This window comes from Strix aluco, chromosome 8 (genome assembly GCF_031877795.1).
Source record: "Strix aluco isolate bStrAlu1 chromosome 8, bStrAlu1.hap1, whole genome shotgun sequence".
NCBI classification, from domain to species: Eukaryota; Metazoa; Chordata; class Aves; order Strigiformes; family Strigidae; genus Strix; species Strix aluco.
The window spans coordinates 18,774,493-18,790,699 of record NC_133938.1 but is presented as its reverse complement, the minus strand read 5'-3'; positions in this window follow the sequence as shown (position 1 = coordinate 18,790,699).

Below are 16,207 nucleotides of genomic sequence, written 5' to 3'. Positions count from 1 at the left end.
TGTGATGGCTCAATTGCTACATGTTCTGACATGTCTTGTTCAAAGAAAGTTTTTTATTCAAAAAAGCTTGGGTTATGACTCCTCTCTATCACCTAAGAGGAGGTGGTTTGCATATGGGAGAGTGTACCTAGCCCAAGAAACCTGGACTGAACTGCAGGTTCAGTGTCCTAAGCCTGGAGATGAGACAGTGTGTTGCAGAGTTTGGACAGTGGTCCTGGCTTTTAGCTTCTCTGAAGTCTTCTGGTTGTGCGTGATACCTTCAGAGAGATGAGGCTTCTGTGATGAATGTACTTGTGTTACATATGTCCCATAGATGGGGTAAAGTAGCCTAGTCACTGTGAGAGGAATGGGAAACAGAGACTGTTCCTCCCATGGTAACCACTAGCATGTAGCAGTGGACAAAATTGATTCCATTTGGTATCTTATTTGATATAGATCAAAATAGTTTTAATTACACTAGCAAAGGAGGTGGCTAATCTGTGGAGCTTCCACTCTGGTCTGAATATCTCTGCATGTTTCTTCTATAGCCTCGACTTTTTTTTAATGAAAGCATGATCCAATATACTGTGCTTTAAAAACTACCTTTAAATGATAGGTAAAGTTAAATTAGGAATAAAAGCTTGTTCTGTGTCTGCCTCAGTTCCTAATGAAGTAAAGATATTGAAAAGCTTACAAGCCCAGATTCTAGTTTTTAATACCTAAATTATTGTTATTGTTGTTATTATTCCTTGGTTTAGATTTAGAAAGACCAAGTACTAAAAAAAAAATATCTTAGATTTCTGTGGTTTTTTTCCTACACAAACACACCCACAATTCCCTCTGTAGTATAACATCACCTTCCATCAGGGCAGCCATTGTCAGGAACAAAAATTCAGTATGGCCAAGTATTTCCCACTTCCTCCACCCATCCAGGAGGTTGTTGGATAATTTTAATTTAGCCTGCATGCAGATGGAAGCAGGATACCAAGGAAGTTTGGGTTTTTTGCTCCATTTCATTGATATCCCAAAGAAATAAACTTGCTAAACTCAGAAAATCTATTTGATTCCAGCTTCAGAAGTGCAAGAAAAGTTCCAGAAAAGTAAAAATCTCCCTCTTTGGTTTTTCTCTGTGAGACAGTAGATACAAATATTTTCATTTAGAATTTCAAATTTGTGAATGCTGAAAATTATAAAAATAAATTCAGACAATGCAAGTATATATTTTGACCGTTTAAACATGTTAACTAAAATATCAAAGTGGATATACAATGTTTGACACAAACTGTACTTTCTGACTTAAACATACCCAATTTTGACATGTCAAACTTGGCTTTGATTTTGGGGTTTTTTCCTTTGTTGCTTCTTGGATGTTTTTTGATCAAAACATTTTTCAAAAATAGCTTTTTGTTATGAAGAATTTTTGATAAATCGGGATTATTTTTCTCCTGTAATGAAAACTTCCTACTGCGACATTAGCCAAAACTTCTCACTTCCAGGTTTTGGACTAGGGACTTGAGTTATCCCTAATCTTAACAAATATCTATTTGACAGAACACATCATCAAAGAAATGCTATCAAGTGAAATTAATGAAATTTAACTGAAGTAGTCCATTTAAAAAACGCCTTGATTAAGGTATAAATTGTCAATGCTAAGGAAAGTCAGTCTTGAGGTTTTGCAGCTATTCACTGGGAATCTTAGTATGGTATAAACAGATTTGGGTTAAAAGCCAGACATATAACAGCTGTGTTGCTGGAAAATCGGGATATCTTATTCTAAATATTTTAAGCCAAAAGAAATGTTTAAAAAAATCTGCTATGCTTCAAAATGGTCTCATGTGAGCAATACCATTATCTTCAGGGGAATGAGGACTATTTAACTGTTTCTAGATCTTGCCCTTAACTGGTGGTGTATTTATATTCTGAATTCAGAAAGACAAAAAAAAAAAAAAAGAGAAAATCCTGAATTCTGGAGAATATAGTTGAAGTTACTTGGGTCCCTTACAAAACCAACTTTTTAAAATACAATGAAGAACAGATCTGTCAAAAATCTGAGAGGATGTGATTTCTAACTTTAGCATAACCAACAGATCTAGCTATTTCTTAGGTTTTTTTAATGAATAAAACACATGGGGCGTAGTGGGTGGAGGAGCTTGTATTTCACTTCCCACCACCTTGGCACTGGGGGGAGCTCAGTCAGTAGGAGTCCCAAGGTGGTGGGCTCCTGCGCCAACTTGGAAGCAGCAGATGACTGGATGCAAGCTACAAGGGTCAGTGTGCTATGTTTTGCTTACAGTAAATGGGTAACTCATTTAAGACACAGGGGAATAGAAGAGTGTTAACTGTTAATCATCAACTCATTGTCAGTGCTGAGTAGAAATGCTGTGTTTTCCAGTAACCTTCTGGGTGACATACAGTGGTGAAACCCTCAGACCATGAAGAAATTATGATACCTTGATCCTGCTACAAACACCTCATGAAGGGCTGTTTTACGTTCTAGCTCTTAGGGAATGTCATCTCTGTTTGGAGAGGCAGAAACTAAGAGGGTCACTAATGCATGCTTACTAAATAACAGTTTGTGACAAGCAACGCTGGTGGTACTCAAGCACTAACTTGGGTATGAGATGGAATGCAATTCAAAGAGCAATGGGATTTGGGAGGTCTGGTCTCCTGGGAACAGCAGGTGTGTGGATTCTGCCACCAACACTGTAGGAACCCCCTTAGCACAGATGTTTGTACACTTCTATTATGGCTCCTGTACTTGCTAAACTTAAAAAAACCTTACTGTTCTTCCCACTTTGCTTGTAAAACTTGTTCTAAACTATCCGACTAGCCGCCTCCTTCTAGAGTTCCCAAGGGTGGAGATAACACTGCCTTGAGTGGCCAGTATGAAACATTATCTCTGTTACACTCACCCTTTCATGCAAAAAGTGAACCACATGGCTTGGGGTGGGGGAGAGGATGAGTGTTTCTACGTTTCCACTGAGAAAGATAACTGTTCATGTTTTGGTGCAGCGGTTCAGACCAGCTCCTTCAGGGGAAGGGGATTTGCAAATATTTGATGTATCTGAATTTAGCATGTTGGATCATCTATGGAGTTGGAGTCTCCTTTTGCTTAATGTGCTCCTGGGTGTTAGGAGAGAGCAGGTATCTTGTCCAGGTCAGTAGGCCTGTCCTGAACTGGGACTCTAGGGTTGGGCAACCTGTCCTGCAGCAACATCTCCTGGCAATTGGAAACATTTGGGGTGCTTGGCACCAGAGCCTGAGAACAAGACATCTCTCTGTAGATCCAGCACTCCCAAAAGTAAGCCCACTCTCCTTTCATTGCTCAGAGCAGCCACCTGATTAGAAATGATGCAGCTTGGAAATATCTGGGGCATGAAGAGGCTGGGATAGGAGTTAGGAGAAGAGAAGGAACGGGACAGGTTGACCCTTCTGAGTCACATTTAGTTGGATCTTGCTCTTGTATGTTCTGCTGCAGCCCAGTGACCACAGTGAGCACTTACTCATACATGCAATATGGTGTGCTGACCTACTTTAAAATACTTGATTTCAGCTTAGTCTCACTCTGCAGACCCAGCAGTAGGCTTGCTTCAACGCCTGCCTTATTTTCCTTTCCCAGACTAACTCTTTAGTGGAATAATTACTGTACAAACTCCAAAGCCGAGTGAGCTGCTCCACATTCCAGTTTCACAGGAAGTAAAATCTGAGCTTGCCAAGTCTACTCACTCATCTGTGGCCACTCGGCATCCCGAATTCCTGTGCCCATTAGCAGGGGGTTACGTAACAGGCGCACACCAGGTCTGTGACTTCTTTTTTTTTTTTTATACGGAAAACCAGAAATGAATGAGTGTGATGTGGCAGGAAGCAGCTTGTATGAAAGGCACAAATGGAGATTGAGAGATGACAGTAATATGTTTTCAATACTAAGTTAAAGCAATGAAATACTCACTTGAGCAGCAACTCTGAGGTCCCTGAGGCTGGCTTTAAAAGGTATAAATGAAGTAAACCTCAAAAATTGCATGGTCAATTTATTTGACAGCATGAGCTTAAATTACCCTCACAGCTGGTTTAAGAACTTTTCTCTTAAGAGAGAGACAGAAGCACTGAGGCAGCTGTCTGTCTTTTTGGAAACATGATGATAAAAGCAATAGGATTACAATGGTAAACTCCTCCTGCAAGGAGATGAGCAGTTAAGGTTTGAACCACTATGTTGGGGCTCTGAGTGCACCACCAACCCTGAGCAGCCTCCCCTGGGGCTGTGTTTCAGCTCAAGCATTGTAAGAGTGCCTGTCTCCAGCCCTGGCCCTGCCTCCTGGATGGGTCTTGGGTCTGTGTTGTGGCCTTGTCTCCAGCTCCATCTCTTTTTGCTACTGACTGGACCCTCTGCATAGGCCCTGCACCCAGTTTATATCCCTTTTGCTTTATCAGGGACTGCCACTGTGCCAGCACCCAGCTCTGCCTGTCCTGTTTACATGCTGTGAGATTGCGTCTTGTTGGTGAGGGGGCTGTCTGCCCTGTGGTTACCTTGGCTCCTGGCTCACACCCCTTCATGGAGCAGCCCTGCTCCTGCTGCTCCCTGGCATGCTACTTTTTACCGGCCTTTGGCGGGCATTTCCTTGCTGCTGAATCGCAGCTGATGCTCATGCTGGGAAGTACCGGACAGCTGGCACATAGCAGTACATACCAACTCTGCAGCAGTGTGTCTGCTGAACTCTCCTGCACTTCATCAAACTGCCACAGAAGCTGATGGAAATCATTTCCATCTTGAGCAGGATTGCACTATTCATGCATCTCAAGGGGTTACAAAACTTCTCAAGGTGTCTGCCTGCGCATGTACTCAGACTAAGCTGATCACCAGCATGTTTCCTGACCTCTCTTACCGGGTCGTATCTTTTTCCTGTGTACTGGGGGCATTGATTGCTTCTTGGGATGAGCTCAGGCTTTTGTTTAACAAATTTCCTGTTGTTGTGGGGACCAGGGCAGGGGTGACACTCAGTTTCTTCAGTGTTCTTCCTACGGTGTGTTACCAGGCTTTGGGGCTCTTGTGCAAGTCTGAACCTTGCTGATGTTTGTTGAGAAGTGTTTTATAGCCTGTGGTGATATTTGAAGCCCTTCAGGGCTTAATAGCTATAGTGCAGATATTTTAGACTTGAGAAAACAGAACTCTTAAGCAAGATGCCTGTCTTGGTTTCCCCACAAAAAAAGAGGAGATGATACAAGGAAACTTTTTTTGCTCTATGCCAGGTGTGAAAGTTGGGAGATGCTTCATCTCTGATGGGTAGGGTTGGGGACAGTTCTGATTTCCTCTGCTAGAATGCAAAAAGACGGTTCCTGCCTACTTTTTCTGGCATGAACAACCTCAGGGGGGGAAAAAAAAAAAAAAAAAGCTTGGCAAGCAAGCAGGACAGACAGATCCTGCCTCCACCGCTGCTGCAGTGGAGAGTGAGGTTGGTGGTGTGGGTGCTAAGGAGCAGGCTGTGCTGCACTAAAACCTGATGTTGCATGCACATTCCCTTTCCTCCTTCCCCATACTGGCTGGCCCTAAATGGCTCTGCCCCAGAAGACAAGACCTCCATCCTCTGGCAGAGCCCACCTGAGCCTTGGTAACTCTGTGCTTACCTGCCAAGGTTGTGCTCATGTATCACAGACAGGCTAACCCTACCTGAACCAGGACCTGCAGCTCCAGCAGCACAGCAGTGGCTGGGCTTCACCTGGCTGGAAATGACCAACTACTATCTAAAAGCTAACCTGTGTTTCGAAAGAAATATATGGTAAGATCTCACTAAAAATCAGCAAATTATGAACTAAGATGTAAGATGCTCCTTTCTAAAGGTTAACTAGAAATAGGAGGGGGGAGGGGAACAGTATGCCTATCCTGTAGTATTAGAATCAAAATACAAAAAAGATGGAGGGGATTTGGGCCATAATTAGTTTACCAGGATGCTATAGCTCTCATTTCACTGTGCTACAGTAATAACTAAATGAAAATCCAGATCGTGTCTGAGCACATGAAGAAATAAACAGTTCCTGTGTATTTCAGAGAAGAATGAATTTCATATTGCTGTGGTTCCCATTGGCTCCTCAGTTTACTTGGAGATGGTCGTTATCAGGATAGTAGATTCTTTAAAGATGAATTAAACTTGATTTTGTTTTTGAAACGACATACTTCTATCATCATCAACACCCTAAGCAAAACACTTTGTAAACTTTTCTTATATTATAGTTTTATGATGAAAAAAATTTAAAATATACATATGAAATTTATAGTCAGTACCTCATGACCTTCTATCTTTTGGGGGTATATTCTCTGGTTCCTCTGAAAGGATTGTTAACCTGATGCTCGAGAATTCTGGTGCCTCAAGCAGTGCCACATCTGAGAGATCACTTAAAAACTATGGCTCTCTAGGGATGAGAAGAAGTATCTTACATGCTTCTAGCACTGTTTATTATTATGAAAGCTAATGGAAAAATTAGATTTGGAAAAGATATTATGCAGATTCTGTGCTACTAGAAATCCAGCAATTTTATAAAGAATTTTAATCCTTTCTGCTACAGATCACCCATCCCTCTCCCTGTGCTTCACTGTGGGCGCTCTCTGTGCAGAGATGGTGGAATTTGTGTGAAAATTCAACCAGGGCTTTGGTCCTGTGTGCTGGCCTGACTGGGCAGGTACAGCAAATGCTTACACAGGCTGTTGATCATTTTTAGATCTGATTTTAAAATCATGTGTAGAGTATTTAATAGAAGGAATTTTATAAACAATATAATATAAAGTTTACCTTTTATAGATTTTATAATTTTTTTTGTTGTTGAGATTTTTTTTAAACTATAAATGAAAACGTTTCCTAGTACACTTAAATGCTCCATATTGCATTTGTTTCTATCGGGGGCATATTCCTGTTGTTCAGATTGCTTGCACTTACATGTGTGCATTCATCCCTATGATGGATGATCTTCTGTACAGCTAAAGTTTTTGGGGAGCCAGTCTGTTTCAGCAAAATCAACCAGATAGAAAAGGAAGAATCTGCACATATCACTGCAACTCTCACATGTGAAAGGACTAAATTCATTTAACCTTTTAAGAGAAAGGTTTAGGTTTTCTTCCATAGATTCCTCTTAAATGTATCGTTTAACTTGCTCCTTCACTGTATGCTTCAGAAACTAGGAAGGCCTAGAAAATACTTTTTTTTGAATTGTGGCGAGACTTGAGCATCTTGTGACCCTCTTCCTCCCAAATGACATGTGCATCTGCAGCTTTTTGGAAAATAAAACTATAAGAAAGGAGTATTTTCAGTGTAACTTGATTAGCAAGTCAGTTGCTGTGTATCTGGAGCACCAGCAAAGGATGTGTATATCAGTTTGTCTCCGTAGTCAATAACCTTTTGCAGGAATACACTCATTTATTCACAGACTGCTTATGTACCTCTGGCATAGACTCTTTTTTTTTTTTAACCAGCAGATCTTGCAATCTATTTCACAACCACCCTTGTCTCCTATATGTGTTGCTTGCCAACTCTAATTAATGGACTGAGTTTAATAGGCAATGCATGAGCATGTTCTCTATATATGTCCTAATTCTGGCAAAAGCTGCATTACCCAGGCCTCACTATGAACTATATTTCTGTATGAAATCCTAGCATGTGTGTGTGTATTGAGCAGGCTGTTGAGATGGCTGTTGGAAACTTATCTTTAAAGCTTTATTGCAAGCCAGAATATTTCGAAACTTGGCATACTGCTTTTGGAGTGGGTGCAGTTCATTTCGTTAAATCTGGGTCTGTCTCCTGCTCTCTTTTTATAGTCCAGGTTCCCTAGGGTAGAGGGAAGTATCTAATTGCAAATCTGTCTTGCCAAGTACTTGGCAACTAGAGTTTTCCCCCACAATGGAGTTTGTCTCTAAAGCAGATAACGGCCGTTTGGAATAACCTGGCACTTTAGGCTAGGAAAGGGCAAAGAGTTTTGAAGAATAGTTCAGAGTTTAAACTCAAGTATTTGTAACACACTTATTCATTTCTAGACACTGTGGATACAATACTTTTTTAAAGTGTCATTAGTTGAAAAGAGTGTCTTGTAACAATCTTAACTGTTTATTTTTCACCTTCTCTTGCATTTTTATCCTTGACAGCTGTTGGTTTAATGTGGCATTTTAGGATATTTGGGTCAATAATCAGGTTATGAAAACATTTTGTACCTATGTAGCCCACAAATATATATTTTTTTTTTTTAAATTTCAAGAAGTTTACATGCTCTATTTGAATCAACTAGATTGCTAGAGGTCACAAAGTACTTTTATGGCTTTGTGTATGCTACAGAAATCTGGCATCTGAGGCAGTGTTTGCAGTATGTGCATACCAAGGAGCACATATCAGTAGAGCAGAGGTACCAGCAGAATTAAGGGCCTGCAGTTGCTGCTAGTCAGTCCTGTAAATCTGCAATACTGCAGAGTCAGCACAGGCCCCACTTGAGCAGAAACCTAAACATCTGTTTAACTTTAGGCATGTACTTAAGCTTCTTTGACATAGTGAGCTGCTAAGTAAGGGGGGTGGGGTTTTTTTAATCACTATTCTGAGTGCTTTACTTCACAAGGTTATGCTTAGGAGGCACTTTTCAAGCAGGATGGAGTTTGTTCCTTAGGTTCAGCCTGCCTTCACATAGCAGGGTAAGATGTAGGCATGCAGTCCCAAAAGTTCTCTCTTCCTTTTCTTTCTCTCCATATACTATGTTTGCAGAGGGAGGAACCTTGGGTGCCCCAGACTAAAAGAGAACTGTAGCTTCTTCATGTAAGTCTCCAGTGTGGAGAATCAAAGGATGAAGACTGCAGGACTGCTGGGTGCACACCTGCCCAGCATACAAATAGCCTAGAAAATGCTTAGTGTTCTCATTTCACTTTCATATTGTGTGGTATGTTCAGTAACACTTCAGTGCATAGGCTGACCAGTATTCATGCAATTATCTTGAGGGACTCTGGCTGTCAAAACTTGCAGTGGGCTTGTTCCTTTTACTCCTCCAAGCTATGAAAACAAATTGCTCTTCCTTTTGGATTGAATTCCATTTCCATTTCATTTTGTTGCTGCTCCTCCTCTGTTTCATCTATTTTCTTCTGCTTTTTGCCTGTCCAGACTCTTTCTGTACTCATGCTGATAACTAGCTGGAATAGTCTGTATAATATATTCTATATATTATTCTATAATAAAGTTCTGAATTAAAATCTCAGTTGTCCTAGCTCTTATGATAGCAGGGTCAAAGAGAACCTTTTGAGAAGGACTGTGGCTGAAAATGCCAGGAGGAAATCACATTATTGCCCTGACACTGACACGATATCTGAAAAGCTACTGGCAAAGTAGCACTGGTCTGTTGAAGCCTTTGGGTTGAGCTCTGTTCTCCCAGACAATAGAAACTGTTACTTTGTTCCACCCAAATGAAGGAACTCGACTTGGAGGCCTCTTCTGACTCTTTGGTCACCAGCAGGTTTGAAAGAGTTGTTAAAGATCCCTCCTGTGCTTGGGTCACTATACTAATTATGTGTTATAAATTTGATAAACTCATTTTGGGGAAGGAGAATGTAGAAGTCAGAGGAAGGGGGCAGGAGGGAAACACTTTTTGCTTATTTCTACTAGAAAGACTTAATTCTGAACCAAGGGAAATAAGGCTTAATAACAAATGGTATGTTTCTTTTAAGAGACCAACAAGATGATGTCCCTCCCTCCCTCTGAGTGGGGGGATGTTAATGACTCATTACAGTTTGTTTGATGGGAATTGGAATTTATTGTGGTATCTGGTAGCATCCGTCTTTCAATTCTTCATCTGTTTTGATAAGGAAAAAATCCTGTGCTGCTGTGTCCAACTCCGTTCCTCCTGATAAATAAGCTGCATATCTTTAAAAGCCATCTATTACCCTCTGTTTGTCAGTTTTATAAACTGGAAAAGATTAGTGGGAAGAGAAAGGGAGGGTTGCTGCTTGCACTGTGTGCAGGGCCTGACAGTGTCGGGGAGGCAGCAGGCTGCTCCCTCTGAGCAGGGGGCCAGGAGGACACCCCACTGGGGCATTTCCCTGCTTCTGCCTCTGCAGCTCCTGCCCTGAAACCCTGCGTGGCCCCAGGAGACAGTGCTGTGATGTTCTCTGGGTCTGGGTAGCTGCTGGAGCTGATTAGTTGGACCAGTGTTAACTGTTGAAGAATAATTTCTTCTGCTGGGCCATAAGTGGTGCCCTGGGAGAGCTGCCCTCCTGGTAACCACCACCTCGAGAGCCTGCGGCCGGCAGAGCTCCTCCTCTGCATCCACAGCTCCCTTGCTCAGTCATAAGGACACTTTTAAAAATGTGCCAGCTGTAGTGCTTTTGGGACCCTGAGTTGTCCCTGCCCCTGCCCACTGAAACTAGCAGAGATAGCTTAGCACTGCATCCCTGCTTTCCTTAGCAGAATTTCAGAAAACAATGGGCATGGGATGCTCACAATCCAGGCACATAAAGCTAAGAGAACAAGCACAGCCATCTAGAGCTGACTTACCCCAGCCTCAGCACCTAACAGCACTTTTTGGAACGCACATGCAGACATGAATGAGGCTGTCAAGCCACCTCCGAGCACTGTGGATCACAGTTGTCCTGTTCTGAGAGGTGAGCATTCCTCTCCCAACATCTGTAATGACTGCAGGTGTGTTTCTGGTTGTGCTACCTGAATTTTTCTTTTGACCTCTTATTTAATGTAGCCTAGTTTTTACAGAAGTCTTTCTCATTATTTCCAGTAAAATCATGAGGAGGAATTATTTTCCAAACTCCAGTTTGTTGTACTGGAAGATAGAAATAGACCTGCTGGGATTAACCCAAACATGCACTTGGCTGAATCACAGCACTGAATTTCTTCCCTGGATGTTCTGAGACTTCTTTGAACATTGCAGATTAGCATTTCACTTAGTCTGATACTAGCAATAGGGTATGAGTGATGTTAATATTTGAAAGTTGTGTGGTAAATCTAATTTTCAGGTTTGCATGACAAAGCCTGGCATATACTGGGGCACTTTAAAACTGATATATAGATGTTGTAGCTACAATTTAAATGTGTGGTATGTCTCAGCATTTCATGGCCCTGATATGCAAATATTAGAGGGTTAAAACTGGTGAGTTGTAACCACAATGGTATGGCTATCTCTTTTGAATAATTAGTACATGATAGAACAAAACAATACCATCTCACAAACTGTGATTATGGTCAGTCAGCACTTGAAAAATATTTTGTTTGGTAATTTTAATTTTTTACCTCAAATTTTACAGGGAGGATGTAGGCAGTGTAAATCTTGTCCAGTTTATACTCTCATCTCCAAGGATCAGTATGCAGTCCTAAAGGTGGTGTGAGAGCAGGAGCTTTGTGGTTCAGCAGCAATCAGCTGAAGTGGCACAGTAATATCCTACCAAATTCATTCGGATCTGAAATGGCAAGAAACAGTGAGTTTTATTAATCAATTTTATGTGCTCTGTGAAATTTGTAGGTGATGAATCTTCACAGGATTGTTCCAGGGAAAAGCCCTAGATTAAGTCTCATTTTATAGGCTCTGAAAGAAGGCCAGGGAATACAGTTCCGGAGCACTGTTGGTCCAGTATATTTGCATCAATGTCCAAAATAATTTACCAGGGATTCTGCAGTCCTTGTTTTGCTGGCTGTCAGGAGATTTACTATATCTAAGTCATAATGCATCAAATTAATTTAATTGATGATTTTTAACAAACAAAAAGCATAGTAGTCAGCAGGTAACTTGAACCTCTCTCCCCTCCCACAATAGGCTGCCTCTAAGTGAATATTCCAGAATACTATAATTTTTACAAAGACAACTGGGGTAAATACTGTTTTCCTGAAGCAACTGTAGTGAATGTGACTCAAGTTACAGACCTAGTTCCAAGCAGACCCGCAATGGAAAACATATGCCAGATTGCACATGTGAAGGATCCCAGCAGGTGATAACCACTTGGCTATAAGATGTGTGCAGGATAATTCTGTGCTGTGGTGAATTGTCCATGGTAAACTACCCTAGTTCAATCCATTAAAACAAAAAATACTAAAGAAACGAAAAGATCCCTGATCTGACTTGTGCTCCGCTGCAGTAAGTCAGCTATTGTAGTCCCCTCACTTCTGGTGGAAGAAACCCCACGAGTAGCTATGGCAGCCCGTGGGAGTGGGCTGCTAATCAGAAGGCAGAATAACTTTTTGGGGAGCTTTGAAAGAAATTTTGAAACAAAATTTATAGCTGAATATGAATCTGGTGAAGGAAAAGTATGTTGATTTGTTTATACAAGGAAGAAGAAGGCTGGCTGTAGCATTTTGTGTCCTCTGAGTTCAACGTTACTGCCTCACTTCAGCACTTTCCTCTAGTGTAAGACAGACAGGTGTGTAGACACATAGAAGAAATTTCAGCAGAAGTTAGACTTCCTCTTTCATTTGAGATTGGTATTCCGAGATCAGATAAGACAAGACTATGGACAAGAAAAATGAAACACTTTGGAGAGCTCTAGAATTTCTTACCTACACTGCCAAGTCCAAGTTGAGGCATTTTGATAAGGAAACAGATCTTTGAAACAACCAAATGGACAGTAGAACAGAAGCAGGACTTGAGAGAGGACTCATAGGACACTTGGAAATAATTGGTGGTTTTCACATAATGCACAGTAACTTTCAAAGCAGCAGAAGAATCATTAAAGACAAATACCTTATAGCAACACAGACTGCAGGAATCTGATCCTCTGGTAGGATTTTTTGGGAGAGGTGGTGGGAGGAAACAGGATTGGGAAGTATGAGAGAGGTTTTATTGATGAGCTGCCTCCTGTTAGACATGACCTGTGGCATTCATTAAAACAAATTATATAATCTTAAATTATAATAAATTAATTTTCTTTGAATATTCCAATTTCTAGGCTACATCCCTATCTCTTCACAGTAGGAAGTAAAACTAATTATGCATTATTTGTTACAAGAAGTTTGTTTATGCCATATAAAAAAATGGATCAAATAGATACCTTAGGTCTTAGCACTAGTATTTTTGAAACAAAGGTATAATTAGGGCTTAGATTAAAATCTGACTCTTCTGAAAACCATGGAAGAACTTTATGCGAGAAAGCAAATAACATGTAACAAAACCACCCTCTTCCCTGCCATATCCCCACAGGAGGATTTAAGTCTTTCCAGAAATGGAAGAAACAATACTCTGGGGATAGTCAGGAATGCTTATAGTGGTTAGTTTTTAACATGATACAATAAAGCATTGTATAGGGATAATATTCTTGCAGAGTCAAAGGACATGAAAGTAAAAAGGGCTGAGTCAAGGACGGGCAGAATTAAGTATACAGCAGACACACATTTAAAAACCCTTTATCTGGGTCATGCTGTACCTTCCTGACGCAAAATACCCAATTTACTGGACCCTCACCTCAGTGGTACCAGAAATTTTTTGTTACCAGAGTAACAAAACTCTATATGCTGGCCTTCGTAAGCCTATGATCAAAGTGACTATCCAATTTCCACCCACTGTATGCAGGCTGCCAATTTAAATATTTACTACCCCTTGAACTGGCCAGCCAGGAACGCAGCAGCAGAAAGGAGTATGAACCACACGTGTACTGCCACTGACCTGGTACACGTTCTGTTTTCTGGAAAAGGTACAAGAGTAATTTGAAGTGAACATGCTGTGGCTGCTTTAGTAGAAAAATTCACTATGTGCTTTAAAAAAACAAACATTCAAAAAAAAAAAAAAAACCCAACCAAAACCAAAAAACCCATTTATAACTATGCTGCAGTAAGAACATTGCTTGAATAATCTCAGAGAACTGTCCTTGCTATAAGCCTACCAATTAATATATGTTGTTTCGTTATAGAATAGGAATTAATGAAGCCATTATGTATTAATTTCCTTTAAAATGCTGTTGTTCTATTAAGTGCCTTCAACAGCTAGTCATTTTCTCCCCATAGCCACAGTGTCTTTGAAATGCAGCGATAAATTGAACAAATGGGAGAAAACTGAGGTTTTTTTACTTCTGTTGTCTTGTGTGCTCTGCCTTCAGGAGGTAGGAAGATGGTGTGCCCTGCTAAATGCAAACACTTTCTTCTACATAGGACATCTAGTTCAGAAGAACATACCTCTTCATCACCAACAAATATTTGAGGCAAGCTCTAAAGATTTTTTTCTTTTTCTTTGTGTTTTGCTGACTAATAGAATGTAATGGTCAGAAAGATGCTAGAAAAATAAATCATCTTTGTAAAGGAAATACTTTCTTGCTTTTGACAGTCCTATCCAAAATAAGACGTTTCACTGTAGCCAGAACAGATTCCAAAGCCCACCATGAGTTTGATGTGTGTTTTATTCCTGCAAAACCACAATGCACTGATTGCTGGATTACCCGTGTCAGAGCTGCCCTAGAATGAAAATCTCCATGTTCTACCTTAAGGTCCAACATAGCTCCTGACCATAGGAACTTGGCTGGATATTGGGCAGTTATGGATGCACTTTAGGATCCCATCACACCTGGTGGCCTCAAGAGGCCACTCAAGGATTCGGGGGAGCCTTTTGCACCTGCACAGGAAGTCTTGGCTGCATATTGGTTTCACATTGCCTTTACTTTCTGGAGAGCAGAGAATATGTAAACTTCAGATACAGCTATATAGATATACTGAATATTCTCAGACAGAATATTGTTGTCCCATTTATTTTCTTATCCACATAGTATTTTGCTTTAAATAAACATTTTACTGAGTCCAGTCTCAAAAGTGACAGGACTACAAACTCAATACAACTTAAAATTTCATTTATCCCTTATTATCACTATTATCCAGAAAAACTTTGATGCTGTTTTGCAGGTGTTTCCTCAGATACTCTTAATAAGATGACCTCCTGTTTCCTAATTATCATTTACAACTAGAAAAAGTATCATGAACTTAACACATGCCACAATTTCCCCACCTAGCCTAGTTTAGTACTGAGAATAAGCTAGTCTTCCCTATGCTCGATACACAGATGTATTTAGATTTGCTGTTCTCAGGATTCTACGTATCAGTTTCTCTTCCTCGTTCCAATCCATGCTGCTTTTTGCTGCTGTTTTTGGTTTCTTGCCAATTTATTAATATCCTTGTCATAGCACAGTGTCCAGAACGTAACAGTAATCCAGCTGCAGCCTCACGACCACTGCACATGTGTTCCAGCGATGTCATTTCTGTGCAGTTTCTTCTACTTGCAACTCTCATGGTAGGAGATTCACATTCAGTTTATAAACATCTCAAATCACGCAATTAAACTTTAAAGGAATCTTGGTACTTGACTCTTACCTATGGCTTTGAGAGATTCTTAGAATCACAGGAAAGAGAGAAGCAGAAAACTCAGTGGCAACCACTGCTCACCTCTAGTGTTTTCCTTAATTTTTTTTTTTTTTAATTTTCATTGGGAGCCCCTTGCATTTAACATTTTACTTCAGACTTCCATTCTTTTGTGGAGTGCTACAAAAAGTACTTCATAACCGTATGCTTGTTCAAATACCTTTTTCTTTTCACTTTATCCTTCCCCAAAAAAACCATCTCCAGGCCTGAAATACATAGCTATCTGGAAGAAGGAATGTATTCTTCTAGCTTGTTATGGAATATACTGAGCTTATAATTGCTCCTTACAGAATTTTATTTACCCTTAATGTTTTGGTAAAAACACTATTAGAAATAATTTTCCCTTTCTGGCTATTAAACTTATGCAGTGGTTAATTGTTGTAGTGCCTGCTGCAAGGAGCTGTTCAATGCTGGGGTTAGCAGGAAAGCTTAAAAAGCTGAAGCTGTTTAGAAAGTTCACAATAGATAGTTGACATATTTTTGCTTCTTGTCAGCTCGTGCTCTCATAAGACCATAGACAGCATGAGTGAACGTAGGAGGAAACAATACATCTGCAGACACTGGCAGACAGCATTGCTTGCCAAATTTGGCCACAGTTCCTTTAGATAAATAATTTCTCAGTGACGTACTGTGTTGAAATTATATAAACAGCAAAAATTACTAAGACCTGGGCCCCAGGGTCTTGTGGATTTCAAGATTTTCTGCAATCAATATTCTGACATCTGCAAATATTTTTCTCTAACAGCTGATGCCAGGAGCAGAGCAACTTTACCATTACTTTCTATGTATTTGAGATTTTTAATATATTGAAATGTCTCTTCAGCCCCAGCCCTGGTCAAGACCTTTGCACTATCGTAACCACCAGCTCATGAGAAGGCTTATAC